We start from the raw sequence: 23,633 nt of genomic DNA on the forward strand, positions 1-23,633 counted from the left end.
GGCGGCACAGGCGGCCGCCTTAGAGCGCACTGCCTCCGGGGGCGCAAGATTTCAGTGACCGACAGGAGGGAAGCTCTCCCTCCTGCCGGCCACCATCTCCGCCCCTGGCGCGGCAGTGCTGAGATCAGGCGCGGCGAGGGAGCTCTAACCTCTCTGCTCTGCTCCCTCGGGCGCTGTCTACTGATGCCGTGGGAGCCGGAATATGACGTCATATTCCGGCTTCCGTGGCATCACTAGACAGTGCGCGAGGGAGCAGAGCGGTGAGATTAGAGCTCCCTCGCCGCGCCTGATCTCAGCACTGCCGCACGCCGCCCAGCAGCCCCACTGGACCCCAGGGAATGGAGGCTGGGTGGAAAATATTTATTTATTAAAATAATTTGTGAATGTATGTGATGTGAGTGTGTCTGTGTGAGTGTCTGTGAGTGACTGTGTGTGCGTGAGTGAGTGACTGTGAGTGAGTGTATGTGTGTCTGTGAGTGTATGTGTATCAGTGAGTGACTGTGAGTGTGTGCGTGAGTGAGTGTCTGAGTGATTGTATGAGTGTTGCATGTGAGTGTATGAGTGTCTGTGAGTGATTGTATGAGTGTTGCATGTGAGTGTATGAGTGTGTCAGTGTATGTGTGTGTCTGTCAGTGTGTGTTTGTGAGTGTCTGTCAAATCAGTGAGAGTATCTTTGTCATTGAGTCTGTGTGTGACTATCAGTGTGTCTGTCAATGAGTGTCAATCAGTGTGTGTGTCAGATCAGTGAGTCTATGTGTTTGTCATTGAGTGTGTGTGACTGTCAGAAGAACATGAAGGGAGGGGACCAATAATGGACGGGGAGAGGGGCTGGTTATGAGGCACATAGGTAAAGATGTTATTTTTGAGGGGGGGAAGAGGGGGGAGGGGGGCGGAAAAATACATCTTCGCCTATGTACCCAAAAATCCTTGCACCGGCCTTGAGTACAAGCAGCACAAAAACTCAAAGCCGCCATCCTCCTCCTGGTCCAGCATCTTTATCCACGTCAACCACTGCTGTCCTCCTTGCCCCTTCTAAACCATCCACCACTCTGTCTCTCACCTTGAGCAGTTCCTGCTCATCTGCCTACAGTCAGGTATCTGTCAAGGACATGTTTGAGCGTAAGATGCCAATGTCAGAAAGTCACCCCGTTGCCCGGCGTCTGACAGCTGGTTTGTCTGAACTATTAGCCTGCCAGCTTTTACCATACAAGCTGGTGGAGTCTGAGGCGTTCCAAAAATTTGTAGCTATTGGGACACCGCAGTGGAAGGTACCCGGACGAAATTTCTTTGCACAAAAGGCAATCCCCAACCTGTACTCGATTGTGCAAAAGGAAGTAATGGCATGTCTGGCACACAGTGTTGGGGCAAGGGTCCATCTGACCACTGATACCTGGTCTGTAAAACATGGTCAGGGCAGGTATATCACCTACACTGTGCATTGGGTAAACCTGGTGACGGCTGCCAAGCATGGAATGCGTGGTACTGCAGAGGAGTTGGTGACACCGCCACGACTTGCAGGCTTCCCAGGGTGATAGTGAATTGTACAGTCAAAAGGCTGTAGCACCAAACTCCAGCGCAACAGCCTGGCATTGTCTCCTGAAATCCTGTTCAGCCACACCAACGGGTTGTGATCTGTGAGTAAGGTAAACGGTTGTCCATACAAGTAAGGTTGCAGCTTTTTGAGGGCCCACACCACCGCCAGGCACTCCTTTTCAACGGTGGCATAGCTCACTTCCCTGGGCAAAAGTTTTCGGCTTAGATTAGCCATGGGGTGCTCGCCGCCATCTGCTCCGACTTGGCTCAGTACTGCTCCCAATCCAAACATAGAAGCGTCTGTATGGACGAGAAAGTGTTTAGTTGGATCAAGAGCAGAAAGTACAGGTGATTTAATGAGCGCCGTCTTGAGCTGTTGGAAGGCCTGTTCACACTCTGGGGCCCATGCTACTATCTTGGGGAGGTTTTTACGTGTTAGATCCGTGAGAGGTTTAGATGGGGTGCTGTAATTAGCTACGAATTTCCTGTAGTACCCTGCGGTACCCAGGAATGCGAGGACCTGGGTTTTAGTGCGGGGAGTTGGCCACTTGGCGACTGCCTCTATTTTATCGGGTTCTGGTTTCTGTAGCCCGCTCCCGACTCTGTGCCCTAAGTATTGAACTTCTGCCATTTCTATATGGCATTTACTGAGCTTTAGGGTTAGTCCGGCCTGATGGCGTCCTCGGCTAATGGAATTTGCTAGTACCCCTTGCACAGATCTATTGTGGTGAGGTACTGGCCTCTGGCCATTTTGTCTAGGAGCTCGTCTATACGGGGCATAGGGTAGGCATCTGAGGTTGTTTTATCGTTTAGTCTCCGGTAGTCCACACAGAAACGGGTTGTGCCGTCCCATTTCGGTACTAGTACTACCGGGGAGGCCCAGGGGCTGTCAGAGTGTTCTATCACCCCTAACTGCAGCATTTCCTCAATTTCTTTCTGCATATTTTCTTTAACTGCTTAGGGTATGCGATAGGCGGTTTGGCGAAGGGGGGGTCTTGTCTAGGGTTTCTACTTTGTGAGTGGTTAATTGAGTGTACGCAGGTAGGTTGGAAAACGTGGGCCCCTTGTCCTGGATTAGTCTTTGGACCTGGGTTCACTCCTGGGGGTTTAACCGTTCTCCTAACTGTACTTCTCCCAGGTCTCCGCTCTGGCCCTCTTGGTCTAGGAGATCTGGGAGTGGCAAATTATCATAATCTTCAGTGGCAGGTGCACAGATCGTGGTTACCTCTTCCGTGCGCTCGTGGTATGGCTTGAGCATGTTCACATGGAGCATGCGCTTGCCTCCCATGCCTGTGACCGGACCGATCACATAGGTGGTATCACAAACCTGCTCTACCACCTTGTATGGGCCCTGCAAGGAAGCCTGCAGCTTGTCCTTGTGGACGGGTCACCAAATTAGCACCTTTTGCCCCACATTAAAGCTGCGGTCCCTTGCTCCCTTATCGTACCATCTGCGCTTCCTGTGTTGGGCCGCCTCGAGGTTGTCGCGTACGTTCTGGGTCAGCATCTCCAGGCGGTCCCTAAACTCTAGCACATAGGGTACGATGGGGGTGCCGCTAACAGTCTCGTCTCACTCCCAGTGTTCCCTAATTAAATCTAGGGGGCCCCTCACTCTCCTCCCAAATAATAGTTTGAAAGGAGAGAACCCGGTGGATTCCTGAGGTACTTCACTATAGGCAAACATTAAGTGGGGTAGGAACCTTTCCCAGTCTTTCTGAGTGCATATGAACGTACGGATAATCTGTTTAAGTGTTCCGTTAAACCGTTCACAGAGCCCATTGGACTAGAGGTGATAAGCGGAGTTTAGTATTTGCTGAACCCCACATATCTTCCAGAGTTGTTGTGTGACTTCAGCGGTAAACTGGGTGCCCCTATACGAAATAATTTCCTTGGGAAATCCCACCCGGGAAAATATTCGCATCAGGTCATCCGCTACCATCTCTGCGTGCACATTAGTCAAAGCTATTGCTTCTGGGTACCTGGTGGCATAGTCCACAACGGTCAGTACATATTTCTTGCCGGAGGGGCTGGGCTTGGATAGGGGTCCTATAATATCTACCACTACCCTACTGAATGGTTCCTCAATTATGGGAAGAGAACGGAGCCGGGCTTTGTATCGGTCTCCCCTCTTCCCTACCCTCTGGCAAGTATCACAGGTCTGGCAGTATTGCCTGACGTCCTGTGAGATACCTGACCAGAAGAAGTTCTGGGTCAGCCTGTGCTTAGTACGGCTGATCCCTAAGTGCCCAGACAGGGAATGTCGTGGGCGATGCGTAATAACTCCAGTCTATATTTTCTCGGCACTATTAATTGCTTTATGGGTAAGGGAATGGATCCGGACACTATTTTTTCTGCGTGCCGGTACAGCAGCCCTTTGTCCCAGGTGTACCTTTCCCCTTCTAATCCTGCTTGGTCTTTATTAATACGATCTTTGTAGATCTGCAGGGAGGGATCTAGGGCCCCTTCAGAACCGAATTCTAGGGGGGGATGTCCAGGGCGTGACATTGGGCATGGGGGGTACATTGCTTACCTGAGCCTCAGAGTGGTTAGGCGGAGCTGTGGTGCAGGCCTGCTGCTGGGTCACAACCGGATACGCCTCTTGTACTGCGGTTTGAGGAACAAAAGCTGAAGTCAGCTCCCCCAGGTCGTTGCCCAAAATAACATCAGCGGGTAGGTCCTGCATCATCACCACCTCCACATTTCCGTGCCCCGCTCCCCAATTCAAATGTACCTTGGCAGTGGGTTCTTTATAAATGGCTCCCCCTGCAACCCGTACAGCAACACAGTCTCCAGTTAGGAGGACTGACCAAGCATCTTTTTCCATCTCCCGGTTCCTAAAATTGATGCCATATACACGTCCCCTGATAGGGGACGTAACAGGGATTAAACTGATAGGAATAGTACTACTTAACACACCTTATAATAACGCAGAGAGAGGCAACACAGAGAGAGGAGTATGAAGAAGAGGAGTCAGAGGAGGAAGGTGGCTTTGAGGAGGTGGAAGACCAAACACAGCGGGCGTCCCAGGGGGCTTGTTGTCACCTTTCGGGGACCCTTGGTGTTGTACGTGGTTGGGTGGAGGAAGAGAACTTCAATGACATCAGTGAGGACAAGGAACGGGACATGGCAAGCTTGGTATCCAACCTTGTGCAAATGGGGAGTTTGCGGGTGTTTGCGGTGCGTTAAACGGGGAGTTTGGTCTGTCACTGTGAAGCGGGCGTAACTCTTACACTACCTGATCGATACAACATCATACCTGATTTTTTAAAGCACGTTATTCCAAACAATTTAGGAATGTTAGGTGATTTATGCCCTTTATGGATTAAAACCAGACTCTGCATCAACTATGTAATTTTCCATGGGAGTTTTGCAATGGATCCCCCTCCGGCACACCACAGTCCAGGTGTTAGTCTCCTTGAAACAACTTTTCCTTCACTATTGTGGCCAGAAAGAGTCCCTGTGGGTTTTAAAATTCGCCTGCCTATTGAAGTCTATGGCGGTTTGCCTGGTTCGCACGTTTGCGAACATTTGCGGACGTTCGCGTTCGCCGTTAGCGAACCGAAAATGTTATGTTCGCGACATCACTAAATGGAAATTAATTTTATGGTAAATTTAGATTAACAATCTCTATACATTAAATTGAAGAGGATTTTTCAACACATAAAACAAATCATGCTCGGAAGTAAAGAAAAACAAACATATAAAAAAAGTATGACTTCAGCAACTGTGGCCACTGATGATGTGATCCAGTGAGAACCCTAGAAGAGAATACTGTGTACATGCCTCTCTTCTAAAGTGTTAGGCTAAGACGTATTAATGCATTATTTTACAAATTACCCAAGATCTTAATATGACCAGATGCTCTTAATGAATTTTACAGATAGTTATCAGTTAACAGGGAGTGCATAATGCAAAAAACTTTAATCATTAAAATTCAGATAAATCATTTAGTTTTTTCTATTACAGACATTACATTTCTTCCCATTTTATTATTATTATTTGCCCTTTTTTAATATTTTTAGTAACATAATAATGGGTGGGGGTTTGGGGGGTCCATTCATTTTAGTTAATAACACCCAACGTGGTCAAAGGTGGGGGGTGGAGGGGGACACTTGGTCCTCCTTTTTTATTAGCCCTTATGGGGTCATGGGGGAGACTATGTCCCATATTTCATTTTATATAATAGCTCCCTAATGAGCGCCACTGGCTGCTTGCTGTTTAGTAGACATGCCCCTGATCACACAGTGGGTGCGGAAAAAAGTCATTTGCTGTCAATCAGTATATTACACCAATAGTGAGCATACTTTTCTATATGTGTATTGAGAGAAGAGAAGGCTTTTTGTGATCCAGGGAGGATATGACCTATTTTATAGTATTTTGTGGATCATAATGACACCCCCCAAGCATGAGGGGGGCATGGAAGCAATTAGGAAGTGGAGCTGAGCATAAATCCCACCGCTTCTCTTTTTAAATATTACAAGGAGGGAGCCATACGCCAATATCTCGCTTCTTATAATAAACAATACATAAACAATACATCGAGATCTAGAAGGGGGTGTGGTTTATGCTGATTAGACAGGAGAACAGGGCATTCTTGGACTGAATAATATCCACAGCGTGTTTAGCATGCTCTCCAGTTTTGTGTATATTCTTGTTTTATTTTCTGTTCCTATGGTGTTATTGGTTTTGGAAATAAAGATTTCTTACCTGCACTCTACTGTATACTGGTTACCTTTGTACATATATCGTGGGATCAAAGCATTCCTGGTGACCACAATTCTGAGAGATTCAGACAAGGAAAGGTGCTTGATGCCTACAGACTGATCCAAAGTCACGAGTGGGGAGCTCCCTAGATGTGCACATATATGAGGGCCGAATCTAGGTTCTACATCTTGCAAGTGAACAGTACTACCCAGACTAAATAACGACTCAATTTATTAGAGATACTATCTATCCTCATTCCATATAGGGTTCTTAGTCTCCGTCATAATCAGTAGGTATTGTCTACCTCTTATATAGACTATATGAATACTTAAAGGAACCCTTGGTTATATGGTTACAAGGATTGAACTGTGTACTATTTAATTGCTCACTCCTATCTCATATATATATATACTACTATCTCCCCCACTTTTATAATTTATATTTTATCAGAAGTGTTCGTATAACTTATAAGTTTCCTTTATTTTTCTGGGGAATTTATACCCTATAATAAAGGTGTTTTTAATTTTGTCCATTAAGGGTAGACTCATAGAATCTTTTCATGGTGCTCCTGAGCTTACTTGGGCTTGGGACCACCTCCAGTTCTCATATTTGTTATATACTCAAGGGTTAACCCCTACATAAAATTCTGTGGACACACTATAGATCCCGTTTATCGGGAATCTAACCACTTTATATTTAACAGTACTACCTGACCTACTTTTTCTGTTTATGCTTTGGGGCTATGATGTTGAGAATATATATTATGATTTTTTGAGTTCTGATATCTGTCACGTCACACATATTGAGTGTTTTATATGGTTATTGAAGTACTTTATCTGAGTACTATACACATTATTTTGTTTGATTTACATTATATAATGTATTTTGTTTTATTTTTCATGCACTCTACATTGTTTGGAGCAATCTGGATACCATTGATAAGTATCACTATATTTGAAAGAGCACCCCTATTGTTGTGTTTTATTTCAAGTCTACTGACTGGCTTACCTCTTTCTGGTTAGGGAGTTGTCTGCCTTTAGCTGAAGGGAGACCCACTAAATGGTGCATCTACAGGGATATTTCATAGTAAATTTTAATTGTTTTAATTTAATTTTATCTTTTTTTTTTTGCTTTTTTTATTAATTATCTTTATACTGCATTAAAGTAGGGTGTCATTTTAATCATACTGTTTCCTTTACAAAAACGACAATGCTTCAATGGTTGTTAATTAAAAAAAAAAATCAAATATTAAACTTTTAAAAATGTATTATTTCACTCATATTGTTCCATGAAACATACACTGAGTGCAAGCTGAGACTAGTTTAACACCATCTATGGATTTTCTGTTCACACACCACTCACTGTCTGAGTTTGAGTTTATTGACATTTTTTTTTAAATATTTTTCTTCAGATTAGCCTCTCCTTTGTCTGAAATAAATAGAAGCCACAGGAAACTAAGCACTGTGGTGTATTGGTATGGTCACATTGAAGATGTTAATCTGCTTTGTCTTGGATTTGAATGTGGGGAAAGTTTACATTTCGTTAGTTAGACAGGTTTCTTGGCAGAACTGATGACACAGCTATTGCTGGGGACTGGAACTTGCCTGGGATTGGTTAAAGGTTGCAAGCAGTAAATGAGTGGTAAACTCTGACAGTATAAAAAGCAGCAGCAGAAGTTTAATCCTGTCAGAGTGGACTGAAGCAGGAGTGGCCCAGATGTACCCCGTCCTCCCTTTAATCGTATTGTATTGTTGTGGTGTTATAAAGCATTGGTGCAAAAGTTATCCTCAGGGTCAAGTTCTGAGGAAGGATATGGTGGTAAATGGGTTTAAATAAATTGTGGTTAGCTTAGTTAAGACTTACTGGCAGTATGGTGGTTAATAAAGTGAAACGTTTTAAATAACAGGCAGTCAGGTCATCTAAGACTGACTGGCTATTTAGTGGTTAATAAAATGTAAAGTTTTAAAAGGTTAAAGTTTATCTTATATGGTTATGGTTATGAAAATATGGTTGTAAGTCCCTTAAACTTTGAATTAACACCACGGGGAAGCCCATTGAAAAGTAATCAAATGTTGTGTGTGTTTATTGTGCGGTCTCATTTTATTTATACAAATATTGCCTACCAGACATATATAAATATTTGCTGTGAAAGAAATTAATGAAATAATTATGAAAGTCTATTTAAATTTCATAAATTCTGTTATCCTTTTTGAGTAATAAGAAATCTTGTCATCATTTTTCAGATTAATGTCACTAAATAGCCTAGGACTGATTTTGAGAAAATACCCAAATTAGTTGATATAGATATGTTTACAAATTTTAGAATGCTAGTGATTTCTGAGTAGTCATTGGACAACCATATATAGTTTTTATACAGAATTCTAAAACTATTTCACAATTCTGAAAATGAGAATATCCTACCACAAGTTTTCTTCTTGTAAGATGGGTCTAGTATAACAAACAGTTGCATGATAGGCGTTAACTGCACCTGTAAATATAGGCCTTTTTGGGTGTGCACGATCAAATAGAATGAAGATGGCCAGAAAATTAGGACACCAGCTGTAGAGGTGACAAACGGAAATGTATTTAAATGTTAGAAATTCGATTAAATTTTTTTTAGAAATATTTTTAAAACAAACAAAGGCTAAAAAACACTGAAGTGCTAGCATTGTGGAATATTCCAACAAGGGCCGATGCAAGACTATTTTGCACCCTAGGTAAGACCAGCTACTGGCACCTTGCCCTCTCCCTCCCCCTCCTCCCGAAAGAAAAAATAGCAACCTACTTTGTGTGTCTCTTTCTTCTCTAAGCCTCTTATGTGTCTCTTTCCCCCCAAACTCTTTTGTGTGTCTCTCTCCCCAGCACTTTTGTTAGTTTATTTCTCCTCCCCAGCCCCTCTGTGTGTGTCTTCTCCCCAGCCTCTCCCGTTGTGTGTCTATTTCTCCCTAGCTCCTTTGTGTGTCTCTTTTTACCCCCAGCTGTTCTGTGTGTCTCATTGCCACCACAGCCCCTCTGTGTGTCTTTATCCCTCAACCCATTTGGGTGTCTCTTTTTCATCTCCCCTCAGCCCTCTATTTGCCTCTCCTCCACTTCTCAGCCCTTTGTGTACCTCTCCTCCACCCAGCACTCGGTGTGCCCTCCAGTCCTTTGTATGCCTTATCCCTCTGTATGCTTCTTCCCCCTCAGCCCTCTGTGTGCCTCTCCTCCCCCAGCCCTCTGTGTACCTCTCCACCCCCAGCCCTCTGTGTACCTCTCTCCTCCCTTAAGCCCTCTGTGTGCCTCTCTTCTCCCTCAGCCCTCTCTGTGCCTCTTGGCCCCATCCCTGTATGTGCCTCCCCAGTCCTCAGTAAGTCTCTTGCCTTACATCTTTGTGCCTCTCTCTCCTTAGCCCTCTATGTGCCTCCCCCAGACCTATGTGTGTCTCCCCCAGAACGCTGTATGCCTCTTCTCACAGCCCTCTGTGTGCCTCTCTCCTCCCCTAGCCCTCATTTGCTGGATTCATTCATTCCTGATTCAGTGTAAACTTGGTGCTTTGCACATATTCTGAATCATATACTTTGGATGCAAAACACATTACATTTAAACCAGACACAGAAAGTTTCAGTGCAAATTATACAGATTTGGTTGGATAGGCCAAGTTACAAACTGAATATTTTTTACGGAATCTGAGAATTGCCATTCCAGTTAGAGATTGTTACCAAATATTGCCCATTTGGACAAAACCTGATGTTTTAACCCTGTCAGTATAACAGTGCCTATTAATTTAAAAGTTATATCAATTAATCTAAGTGTTGAAATTAAGCACAGTAATATCAACTAATCTAAATACATAAACAAAGAAGATTGGAAAATTAAATAAATTACTCTGAACCATGTCTTATGACATAAGATCACTTTAAAACATTATCATAATCATAACTAATATTAATATCATGTAAAATGATAATGGATATATGATGCACTAGATGATCATGAGTGAATAGTCAGATTTAACAGCTGCACATTAAATATTAGAGAAACATGGGACACTACACTGAAGACTTATTTCACAGTATTAGTAATATCCATAGACACAAACATGGGACTAAATGCAAGAAATCTGGGACTTACTAGTATTACCTAATACTTGGACAAAATGTTTGTATATAAGGAGAGATATTGTTTGAATCAAAAATTCCAGCAACAAATCTTCAATTATGTAAATATTTACCATTTGCACTGGTAATTTAGTTAAAGATGTCAAATTACCTTATGCCACATGAGTAAACAGTGTGCATGGTAATTACTAGTTTAAGTTAAAAATGACTGATGCAGTAGTTGACATGTTAGAGCTAGCAACAACGTTTTCATTTTAATAAGGCTGGAGAAGCTTTTCAAATGGTTTCATATTATGAAAAATAAGAAAATTTTGTATTTTTTAAGTATTTTTTATATATTGATGTTTTAAATATAATATTGTTTTTGATATTTTAATATTTTGAAAGAAAATACTTTTTCAAAGCTAATGCAAAAATATTAAATCATTTGAAAAGCTTATTCAACAATATTAAATTGAGTTCAAAGACCACAATGTAATAAGCTTTCAAGATAATTCAATACTGTTAGAAATGTTTCCAAGTGATTTATCTGCAGAAGTCAATGGGAATTAGACTTGTAGATTAATCATTTGGAAATTATTCTAACAGTACTGAATCATTGGAAACAAGGCCAATGTTAGAGCTAGTAACATGACTTCTACAAATATAAAAAATGCAAAACCATAAATCGCAAACATTTTGAGAAAAAGTATAATTTCTTCAAAATGACATGATGGAAAATAAAAATAAAAAAAATGAAATTATGACATTAAACAAAAACGTAGGCTTAAAAAATAAAAATGGCAAAACATCATCTCTTTCTGTGCTTAGATTTTTTTAACTAAAGGTAGATGAAGAGGTTACTATAAACATAATTTAAGGGGTCAATGTAAGCATAATTTAATGCTAATAATAATACTTTAATATGCAGTGAGGTAACTTTTTTTGTTTTTCAATAAAAAAAATGTATAAAACAATTATTAAGTTGTATTTCAAAGCTATTGTATACAACAAACACAGACTCAAAGGAGCCCATGTTTAAAATAGAATGAAGCAAAAATGTGATTCTTTGTTAAACTAATTTGCAGATACCTACCCAGAATTCATTGCAGTAGTAACATCACTGCAAATTTGTGATTTCTGTGGGAAAAGCAAGTCTTGTGACTTGACTCGTGTGCAGATTTTTGTTTAACATTATATTAACTATATATATATATATATATATATATATATATATATATATATATATATCTATAGTTAATACAATGTTAAACAAAAATCTGCACACCAGTCAAGCCATAAGACTTTTATGGCTTGACTGGTGTGCAGATTTTTTTGTTTAACATTGTATTAACCATCCACAGACTTCAGGTGGAAGGGGTTTTCAATCACAATTTTTCCCCACCATAACCTATTTGGATTTTGCTAGCTATATATATATATATATATATATATATATATATAGATATAGATATAGATATAGATATAGAGAGATAGATAGATATGCCCGGTGCTCAGCTGCACAATATGCACCCAAAAAATTGGTAGCCAGCACTCAAGGTCCTGTAAAGAAAATATTTTAATAATACGAAGGTCCCACAATCAGACAATGTTTCAGTTTATCTCATTGAACTTTCTTCAGGACATAGTAATAAAGGAAATAACTAAACCACTATTTAAAGGAAGAAACAAACTTACCAAACCCTGATCACCTGAATTTGAGAGTCTAACCTTCCTCCAGGCGCCTGCGTGCCATGTAGAACCTCCCCAAATTATGTCATTATGTGCCGTGTTTGCGGTATCTATCATGGATACCAAAGAGGAGATTGTTGCCATAAATCAGCAATATTTAAGCCACAAATGCCACAAGACTGGTGAAACTAAATATACAAGACAGTGATAAGCAATCATAACATGATTGGTACTAGATCGGTGAGCGATCACTGTGCAGGACAGTAGACTCTGGTTGTCAGTCTAAGATAAAGTGCTTTGTGTATAATAAAGTCTTATTAGATGATACTAATCATCAATTTAATTTAAAGTGCCACTGTGTATTATATACATGTAACCATAAAGTATACATGGAAGTAAAGTGAACCTAGTGTTAGTTCAAATCACAACATATGCAAAATAAAGTGAAAAGTGCAAAGCATGTACATTGATAATCCATATGTATCAGCCAACGAAAAAGATTACTCACAAGTCGCCATCTTGCTGTTACCTGTTTTCCCTCGTGGTCCGGTTTCCTTGTTACTGACCGCCGGTACAATCATTTGTTTGGCTTAACTGTCTTCTCACTGACCATTTCGAGCCGGCTTCCTGCTCCAGTTCGAAGGAGACTGACCCAGAAGTTGTCTGCTGAACCGTAAGCTATAGGCCCAGCCGTCACACCTCAGTCGCATTCTCATGGTGTCATCTTGGCTTGGGTCTATTTCATTACTTTCATTACTTACCCATTCATATGTTAATTAGTTTCTTTCTGCGGCGTTCAGGCCTTTAAGCACGAACATCGGGTTATATACATATTACAGCGGAGCTTTCGGGACTTTGTTAAATTCACGAACGAAGGTCCCGGTTTGGCTCCTTTTGTACATTTAGGCTCCACTTCACATGCTTTCGCACTGTTACAGACGAAAAGTTATTCTAGCGAACACTACACGATTCCAATTGAAGTGTTAGAGTGTTTCGCATGCTTTCTCCCAAATGTCTTATGCTCTATCAAGTTACACTTCACAATTCTTAATCCTTTAAGTCTTGCTGTGGTATTGAATTGTTAAGGTTTATTGTGTCAATCTTATAGATATGTCAATATCTATGTATCTCATCACTTATGTCCCCAGGTTCGGTTTTAAAGGTTTGTAAACTGTTTCAGGGTTTTCTAAATTTCATAGGTTTCATATTATTAACTTAGTGGCTTACATCCTGTTTACTTACGATATAGACTATCATGGTTGTCCTTTTCTATGCTTTTGCAGTTTACTTTGTTATTAGACCATATACTGGGATCAACCAGTTCTCTATTATGTTGTATACTGCATTACGGGGCAGCATTGGCTCATTATACCTCATACCTGGCATTCGGGTAGGTTATCTTAATTTATTGGGTGTCCACGATCTGGTCCCCACATTATTTCTACAACTCCATCTTTACTGTATGTTTCTCACCAGTAGGTTACTGTCAGGTTCCCCTACCCCATACCTTATTACTCCAAAAGTACTATCCACTTTCGGTTTTACAGTCTCAGGTATGTCATGTTACCACATACCATTTCACAAATCATTACTTTATTTAACTAGAATTTTACTGGCTCATAGGGTTCTAGGTGGCCATTAATAAGTATTTTCAGGCCTCTATGCCTTTTGTTAGTGGTCCTGCAAGGCCAACACCTGTCCTCATACTCGGAGGTACATGCCCCTCGGGTCAACACATAGTTAACTGTCTCACATGGCTGCATAGAGAGAGCCCCACCTGTCACTACCATTGTATTTAATGCTTCAATTTTCACTGAGAGGTCAACATCCCACCACAATGTTCAGTGGCCACAAAACCCCTCAGGCCAAAGCATAGATAGAGCCTCTCAAGCAACTAGTAGGGCCTCACCTGTCACTTTCTTTAGTGGATCGTTTTGCCACTTGGCACTAGATAGCCAGCCAGTACTCATGTGGGTCCCCACTAATTATGATGTCATATTTTAAAATGTCCAATATCCTTCCAGAATGGGATTGGGTAGCTCCCCTATGGTACTCGCTAGATCTTCCAATACTTTCCCGGTTGGAACCTCACCCACTCCACCAGGTAATCTTTGTTTTCACCAAATGTTCCAACGGTCATTAACTATTGCATGTGATCCTGCCTAGTCTCAAGAAGTACATCCTGGAGGGCAAGGATGTCAATCTTGTTTCACTCCTGAATGCCTCCCAGGATATCATCGAGAATAGGACCTATGAATATGGGGATGTTTCAGTGGTCCTAAGAGCTAGAGAACCAAGACTAAATAAGTATTATCTATCCCAGAATTTGTCTTGGCTTTTGGTATATACATGGACATGTTGTACTCCGTTTACCCAGAGGAGGCGGGGGGGGGGGGGGATGCGTATAGGCACACGCTGGTGGACCTGCGGCACAAGTACAGGGGGTCAGCTTTCTACGACTACCAGCATTCTTTTTCGGAAATAGTGTCTGCAGCTCTGACTCAGTTTAACCTCAGTGTAGATTGGATCAAACTAGATACAGAGTTATTCTGCAGACACTTTGCAGGTCTTAGGACACCGGCATGTGCAGGTGTAACGGATCGACGGGCACCCCAACTGGCTACCTCCGTTAAAGGATGCTCCTAGTGTTTCCTGAAGGACTCCAAGCACTCTGGCAGACACCACAATCACCGAACCTGAGAAGCATACAAATGCTCTCAAGCATATGAATGCTGTAAACTGCCGAATAGGTAAAACCATACGAATAGTTTTACACTCCTAGCAGTCAAACTGGAACAGCATACAATAAATCTCCCCCCCAATAACGAGACGTCACTTCGCTTTGAGGGTTAAGCGGGAACTCAACTGTAATGGCCACACACTGGCTTTTATGCAAGTCCCCATGCAAGGAAACATCCCACAGGGTGGGACACAGTACAACCAATCATTTACAGGAGAACCGTAAAACACACCCAGCACAGACATACAATCCCTCCCCTCTGCCTGTGATATAATTACTGAACACAATGGGTTAATGTAATTTATCACAGGCAGGAAAAATACACTTTTTATACATATACTGTAACTTTAAAAATATGCATCATATTCACATAAAACATACATATTCATAATCAGCATACTTTAAATAAAAACATAACCAAAATTCATCCAATTCCATTCAGGGATTAAAAAGTTAGCTGGAGGTCCCTTTATGACCGACCGCAAGCACATTTTCCTGCCCAAAACAGTTCCATAGATTTGGGCCGTGCGGTCGGTCTATTTCCCATGTTAAATTCAGTTCAAACAGACGAACGACAACCATTCGAATTGTTGAACTGTCGAATGAACTGTCGAATGGACTGTCGAACGGCGTTCGAACTGTCGAATGCATTGAAGTCTGGAGAAGGTAAAACTTCATCTGAATTAAAGATGGCCGCCGCCAAGTGTTCGTCTGTCGAATGGCGGCCACCCAGCGTTCGGCAATTTACCTACAGTAGGCTCCCAGCCTGGGAGGTAAATTGCCTGCACACTTCCACTTCTGGGTGGTCCGCCTGTGTGGTACTTGGTTCAGTAAGCCCCATGTACTGAACCAAGTGGGAGAAAGCCAGGAACACAGTATATTAACAGTCTGGGGATACTAGGGACAAAGTCTTAAAGGAGCATTGTCCCATATAAGTCTGGGGACACTGGGGACACCGTCTTAAAGGGGCATTGTTCCCAAAAGTCACAGTATGTCCCCAGATGGTTTTTAAATGGAAAGCAGCAGCACCATACAAATCCAATATGCCCAAATATTGTACTTGAAGGGCCAAATCTCCTAGGGGCCATAGTCAGCAGGCAGGAGGTGGGCAAACAGGCTTCTCCAATGCCCAGTGGCGAGGTTGGTTTCGCCACAGCAAGGTGCACATCCACTTTCCATTCCACAAACAAAGTTTCCTGGGGCATTCAGTCCCATGTACCACCACTAGATTTGAGAAGGTCTTAAAAGACAAGCAGGAGTGAAACATAACTTTTTTTGGTAAGTCCCAGAATTGCAACAAGGAACTTGAGAATGATGCTAGGAGTTCCAGAGATGGTTGATGTATTTATAAAATGGAGTAAACTCAGGTTTTTGTTTTGGGTCCTTTTTAAGTCCCTTCCTTTCACATCTAGAAGGTCAAATCCTTTTGGGGTAGTCCAGGGGAAATCCTCATACAAGCACAGAATATTTATTTGACCTATCAGCCCTCACTCCACAACAGTACCAAGTCTCAATACTCTCATCCCCTCTGATAAGTTCTCAGTACAATACTCTACAATGGAGAACATCTGGGCCATTTCTTGCTACAGGGGTAGAAGCTTGGCTCATTAAGACAGACATGGTTCATACATTCAAATTACTTCCCATTCACCTTTCACTTTAGTATCTGTACAGCATTGAGTAGAGGGATCTATACTATTTTCCCGCCTCACTTTCCTGTCCAAGAGCAGTCCAAGATTTTTACATTTTCGCAGGAACCCTATGTGGGCTTCTAAATAATGTATGCAGGTGCCAAACAGTCCCCCCCCCCCCCCCCCCCCACACTCATAGTCTCACTGCGGCAATCAGTCTTTTTGGGTCCCTGGGTATACCGGCCTCCCCAGTGGAACAAAAGGTCCAGAAACTTCCTGGGGATCCAATTGGATTTGGATGCAATGCAGTCCTGTCTTCCTCATGATGGGATTGAGCGCATCCTCACAAGTATAGACCTGTACTTGCAGTTGGGCTCCTGCAACAGCAAGGAGTTATGGTATCTGCTGGGCTGGCCCAATTTTGCCATGAGAATCATCCCACAAGGTAGATCCTTCATTTCACGACTTCTGAGTTTATTTCCTGACCTTCATTCAGACAGTACTCACATCTCCCTAGATCTGTAGCAATCAGTGGCTCTGGGGCTCATGGCCCACAGAGGTTAAGAATATACTAAATATGTATAATATCCTAAACATCTGTCCCTATTCGAGTTATATCCAATAGTGGCAGCAGCAATTGCTTGGGGTCCTTTGTTTGTCAAGCCACTCGGTCAGATGTTTTCGGACAACCGAGGTACCTACCAGATCATACATAAGGGACGGTCATCTTCCCTGGTTAAGGAATCTTACATAGGTGACGGCTACACACCAGTTTTTCCTCACATGCATCCATGTTCCTGGGGTCACTAATGTGTCTGATGACCATTTATCGCGTTCCGCTTTCATGCTTTTCACACGACTCTATCTACACTTTCCCGGCTGGCCACTGTCGCCCCTCCATTAAAGGATATGTGTCAGGGTTTCTTTGCTGTTTTAAACAGCAAACCTTTCTGTTTCAGTGATTGAGTTTGCAGCTGCAATTACTATGAGCTGCTTTGGCTTGTTGCCACGGTTACTCACCTGTGAGTAGTAATCAACCCTGCTGCTAATCAGTTCTGCCTATTTAAGCAGCTAAGCCCAGAACCTCCTTGCCCTTGCGTGGTTTCCTGTTTCCCAGAAGTCTCCTTGTTCCTGTGTTTCCTGTTTGATCCTGGTTCCTGACTCCGGCCTTGTTCCTGACTCCGCTGCTCTCCGTGCTCCTGATCCTGGCTTGTCTGACTACCCGCTCTGGTGACTGACCCCTGCTTGATTCCTGGACTTTGCTTTTGTTCATTATTTGTTATTTATTAATAAAGGTGTGTTTGCATCTACTTCTGTCTCTGTCTGGTTCCTGGTCCCTGACATTACGCAAGGGCCATGAATACAGATGGTACAGGCAAGACACCTATACCTAACCTGCTTACCCAGTGGGACCAGCAGAACCACCATTTGGACCAGTATGCCCATCTGGATCCAGTACCCGGCCAGCCTGCGATTGCGGCCGCCTCTGCCTCACTTCCTGTTCTAGCACCGGTTGTAACCTCCAAACCTGTAGCGGCTAGAGAAATGACTGGGTCTGTCCTGCTCCCTCAGCATTTTGGGGGCGACCCAGCACAGTGCAGAGAATTTATAAATCAGGTTAAAGGTTACCTTGAAACCCTGCCCCAGGCATTTCCTACAGACAGTGACAAAGTTCACTTCATGATTTCTTTGCTGTCTGAAAAGGCCCTAGCTTGGGCAAAACCTCTCTGGGAGGCGGAGAAGCCTATTATTTACAATTACCCTGAATTTGTTGCATCCTTCAATAGGGTTTTTGATATTCCAGCTCGCTCCACCCCTACTGCCGAACTACTCATGTCTAATTCTCAGGGCACAAAAACTATTGTCGAGTATGCCAGTGAATTCCGTACCATGGCAGCAGAGGGTGGCTGGAACAACGAGACTCTTGTGGCTGCCTTTGCACAAGGTCTCTCCGATGTGTTTAAAAATGAGATTGCAGCCAGAGAATTACCTAAAGATCTCGAGGAACTGATATCATTTGTCACCCTCATTGACATCAGACTCCGAGAGAGATCCTCATCCAAGGAGCGCCTGCGGAGGCCTCTTGTAAATTTGACACCGAGCTATTCTTGCCCACCCGAACCTCCCTCACCTCCCTTGCCTCCTGGTCCTGAGTCCTCTGTCTGTGTAGAGCCAAGGCGGTTAGGCTTCTCACGCCTCTCGGCCGAGGAGAGAGCCTTTAGGAGGAGGGAGGGCCTGTGCCTATACTGCGGACACCACGGTCACATGTTAAAGTTTTGCCCGATCCGTCCGGCAAAGGGTCCGTACCCAAGATACTGTCAGGGGCAGATCTTGGGTGGTCTTTCTGCAGACCCAGAGATATGTGTGCACAAACCCTTGGTGCCTGTTATCCTCTCCTGGTCTGATTCATCCATTGAAACCCGGGCGTTACTTGATTCTGGGGCCGCAGGCTTGTTTATAGATTGTGCATTTGCAGCAAAGCACTCTATACCCTTACAGTCTCGCAACTCCCCACTAGCCTTCGAAGCCATCGATGGCAGACCAATACAGCCAACCCACGTGACCCAGGAAACCGTGCCCATATCTCTGGCTGTAGGGGCTCTACATCATGAGACGACCCAATTCCAGGTCATTTCCTCTCCATATTACCAGGTTGTTTTGGGATACCCTTGGTTACAGAAGCATAACCCCACAATTGATTGGCGCAAAGCTGAGATATTATCATGGTCCCAGCAATGCACATTGTCCTGTCTCCAGAAACCGGTCAAAGTTTTGGGCGCATGTTCTGCCTCTTCCTTACCCGCTGAGTACCAAGAATTCCAAGATGTATTTGACAAGGGTCAAGCCAGCGTTCTGCCACCACACCGTCCGTATGACTGTGGTATCGAACTCCAACCGGGTACCAATCCTCCCCGGGGCCGGATTTACCCACTGTCTGTAGCAGAAAATCGAGCCATGGAGGAGTATGTTACCGATGCACTGTCTAAGGGTTTTATTCGGAAGTCATCTTCTCCTGCTGGGGCTGGCTTTTTCTTTGTAAAGAAAAAAGATGGCGAGTTGAGACCCTGTATCGACTATAGGGGTCTCAATCGCATTACTATTAAGAATGCCTACCCCATTCCATTAATCACGGAATTATTTGACCGCCTCAAGGGAGCAACGGTCTTCACCAAACTTGATCTGATAGGGGCATATAATCTCGTCCGGATAAAAGAGGACCACGAATGGAAAACCGCATTTAACACCAGGAGCGGCCATTACGAATACCTAGTAATGCCCTTTGGTCTTTGCAATGCTCCGGCGGTTTTCCAAGAATTTATAAATGACGTCCTGCGAGATATGCTGCAGCAATGTGTGGTGGTTTATCTTGATGATATTCTGATCCATTCCACATCTCTCGAGAACCATCACGCAGACGTTTCTCGTGTTCTACAGAGACTTAGAGAGAATAGTCTGTTCTGCAAATTGGAGAAATGTGAGTTTCACTGCAAACAGGTTACATTCTTGGGATATGTTATCTCAGATACTGGATTCTCTATGGATCCGGAGAAACTTTCGGCTGTACTTAAATGGCCTCGACCTACGGGTCTTCGCTCTATACAACGGTTTCTGGGCTTCGCCAATTATTATCGGAAGTTCATACGCAACTTTTCTTCCTTGGTTAAACCTCTCACGGACATGACCAGGAGAGATGCTGATCCACAGCATTGGTCACAGGAAGCCATTACTGCCTTTGAGTCTCTCAAAGTCGCCTTTGCTGCTGCCCCTATACTGGCACACCCTAACCCTGCCTTACCATTCATTCTTGAGGTCGATGCGTCTGAGACAGGAGTGGGCGCCCTCCTGTCTCAACGTCCTAACCCAGAGAGTTCCAGGCATCCGTGCGGGTATTTCTCGAGGAAATTGAACCCGGTGGAATGCAACTACCAGATTGGTGATAGAGAACTTCTAGCCATAATTTTAGCTCTCAAAGAATGGAGGCACCTTCTTGAGGGTACTTCAGTGCCAATCCTCATACTCACAGACCACAAGAATCTAACATATCTTTCTGAAGCTAAGCGACTTTCCCCCCCGGCAAGCTAGATGGGCTCTCTTCCTATCAAGATTCAATTATGTGGTTTCTTACTTGCCCGGTACAAAAAACATCCAGGCTGATGCCTTGTCTCGACAGTTCTCCCCTCCATCTAGAGAGGAGATAACCCCTACTCCTGTGATTCCTCCGGACCATATACTGGCAACCATCCGTACTAACCTCACCTCACCCCTAGGCGAGGAGATTCTGGCTGCACAAAGTAATGCTCCTCCAGAGAAACCTAATGGCCGTTGTTTTGTACCTATTAACCTCCGTACGAAACTATTGAGTACATACCACAACTCCAAAGCAGCTGGACATCCAGGCAAAAACCAGTTAATCTGGTCCGTATCCCGGCAATTTTGGTGGCCTAGTCTCCGTTCGGATGTCACCGCTTTTGTAGCTGCCTGTCCTGTGTGCGCTCAAAACAAAACCCCACGACGCCCTCCAGTGGGTCTCCTGCAAACCATACCTAATGGTGAACGACCCTGGACCCACTTGTCCATGGATTTTATCGTAGATCTTCCGGTCTCTCGTGGCAATACAGTCGTTCTCATGGTTGTTGACCGATTCTCGAAGATGTCGCATTGCATTCCCTTGAAAAAACTACCAACTTCCCAGGAACTTGCAACAATTTTTGGTCGGGAGATCTTTCGTTTGCATGGGTTACCCAAAGTGATAGTCTCAGATAGGGGTAGCCAGTTCGTGTCCAGATTTTGGAGAGCTTTTTGTACGCAAATGGGAATTCAGCTTTCCTTCTCCTCGGCCTACCACCCGCAATCCAATGGTGCAGCGGAACGAGCTAACCAAACACTGGAACAGTTTCTGCGTTGCTACATTTCTGACCACCAGAACAACTGGTCTGATCTGCTACCCTGGGCAGAGTTTGCCCACAATAGTGCGATTAATACCTCCTCCCGGCTATCCCCGTTCCTGGCAAACTATGGGTTTCAACCGTCCATGTTGCCTGATACGTTCTTGCCACAGGAGATACCGGCATTGGAGGGACATCTCAGGGAACTCCGTTCCACTTGGGTGCAGGTTCAGAGTTCTTTGCAACGCGCAATGCAGAACTACAAACTCCAGGCCGACCGCAGACGCCTTCCTGCACCTACCTATCAGGTCGGAGAGAGGGTCTGGCTGTCTTCCCGCAACCTACGCCTCTGTGTTCCCTCACAAAAACTGGCACCCCGATACGTTGGGCCATTTCGTATACGTCGAAGGGTTAACCCTGTAGCTCAAGCACTTGACCTTCCTGCTAACATGCGCATCTCAAATGTTTTCCATGTTTCCCTCTTGAAACCGTTGGTTTGTAATCGCTACACCAACTCAGTGCCACGTCCACGTCCTGTTCTGATTGACAATCATGAGGAATATGAAATACGCAGCATCATTGACTCACGGGTCTTCAGAGGACAGATCCAATACTTGGTGCACTGGAAAGGATACGGTCCAGAGGAACGCTCCTGGGTTCCAGCCTCTGATGTCCATGCACCATCCCTCCTTCGTTCCTATCACGCCCGCTTCCCCATGAAGCCCGGACCCACCAACAGAGATGGGGGGAATCGTTGAGGGGGAGGTACTGTCAGGGTTTCTTTGCTGTTTTAAACAGCAAACCTTTCTGTTTCAGTGATTGAGTTTGCAGCTGCAATTACTATGAGCTGCTTTGGCTTGTTGCCACGGTTACTCACCTGTGAGTAGTAATCAACCCTGCTGCTAATCAGTTCTGCCTATTTAAGCAGCTAAGCCCAGAACCTCCTTGCCCTTGCGTGGTTTCCTGTTTCCCAGAAGTCTCCTTGTTCCTGTGTTTCCTGTTTGATCCTGGTTCCTGACTCCGGCCTTGTTCCTGACTCCGCTGCTCTCCGTGCTCCTGATCCTGGCTTGTCTGACTACCCGCTCTGGTGACTGACCCCTGCTTGATTCCTGGACTTTGCTTTTGTTCATTATTTGTTATTTATTAATAAAGGTGTGTTTGCATCTACTTCTGTCTCTGTCTGGTTCCTGGTCCCTGACAATATGTTACTGGATTAAATGACTTGTTAACACACTTGGATTTCACCCACCTGGCACTATCTGCAAACACTAGGAATCTTAGGATAGGGCTTGGCATTTTCAATAAGTTCACTACCGATTATCACGGACGGATTAAGTTTGCTATGAAATCCATGCTAGGTTTCACTTCCTTTTGCCACCTCAATTTAAAATTGTCATTTAGCACCATTAAACTCTACCTAACAGGCATCCAACACAATATGGTGACACAATACCCCAACAAAAAATAGGATTCCTACTATTTTACCAGATCCTTACTCAACGGAATCCAAAAATACACAACAATATTACCCGCTTAAGACTACCGATCTACATTTAATTGTTCCGCTCCTTAGCTCACCTATTAGATTTATCACCTTTCAAACTCCTCAATAAGATGGTAATCAAACTGCTATTTACCAGGTTTTTATAGCTCCTAAAGCCAAAAGATTTCACAGCCATCAACCTCGCCTCCACGGATTACCTTAAAGGCACTGTGTCACTATATTTTAGAGGGGCGAAGGTTTACAAATAATATCAGGAAGTATAACTTTACTTAAAGGGTGGTGGATGCATGGAATAGCCTTCCAGCTGAAGTGGTAGAGGTTAACAAAGTAAAGGAGTTTAAGCATGTGTGGGACTGGCATAAGGCTATCCTAACTATAAGATAAGGCCAGGGACTAATAAAAGTATTTAGAAAATTGGGCAGACTAGATTATCTATGTTTCTATGTTTCTATGTCTTTTTACTTGCTCTAAACTAACCAGATGGGGCACACGGTTGACATACCCTATCCTACGCACAATCAATGATGCCCAGATGAAATATTGGTCAATTTTCTTAGCTGAACGCAAAACGTCCACACCAACCTTTATTGCAGCTACACGGTACTATACTCGCCACGGCCACTCTTTTCGTATGGGGGCAGAATCGTCTGCATCTAGCGATAACATCACAGCCCATGTTATCGGGACTATGGGACGCTGGGAAACATCCACCTACTCAACGTGTATATATACCCCAACCATTTCAAGAGATACGTCAAGCATTTATCGATATATCCAAGTGATAATGTACGAGGGTTGTAGTATGAATACATTGTGTTGGCACACTTCCTTTTTGCCCTCTTTATTACAGACCTACTGCATTTGTCA

At 43.7% G+C, this 23,633-nt stretch overlaps 1 protein-coding gene across 1 annotated transcript in view; it reads right to left on the reverse strand.

Moving 5' to 3' along the window:
• LOC134578524 (mucin-5B-like) overlaps window positions 1–23,633 on the reverse strand; it is a 106,378-nt gene that overhangs the window by 47,524 nt on the left and 35,221 nt on the right. The gene's annotated exons all lie outside the window — the stretch shown is intronic.

Source organism: Pelobates fuscus, chromosome 12 (assembly GCF_036172605.1).
Source record: "Pelobates fuscus isolate aPelFus1 chromosome 12, aPelFus1.pri, whole genome shotgun sequence".
Lineage (NCBI taxonomy): Eukaryota > Metazoa > Chordata > Amphibia > Anura > Pelobatidae > Pelobates > Pelobates fuscus.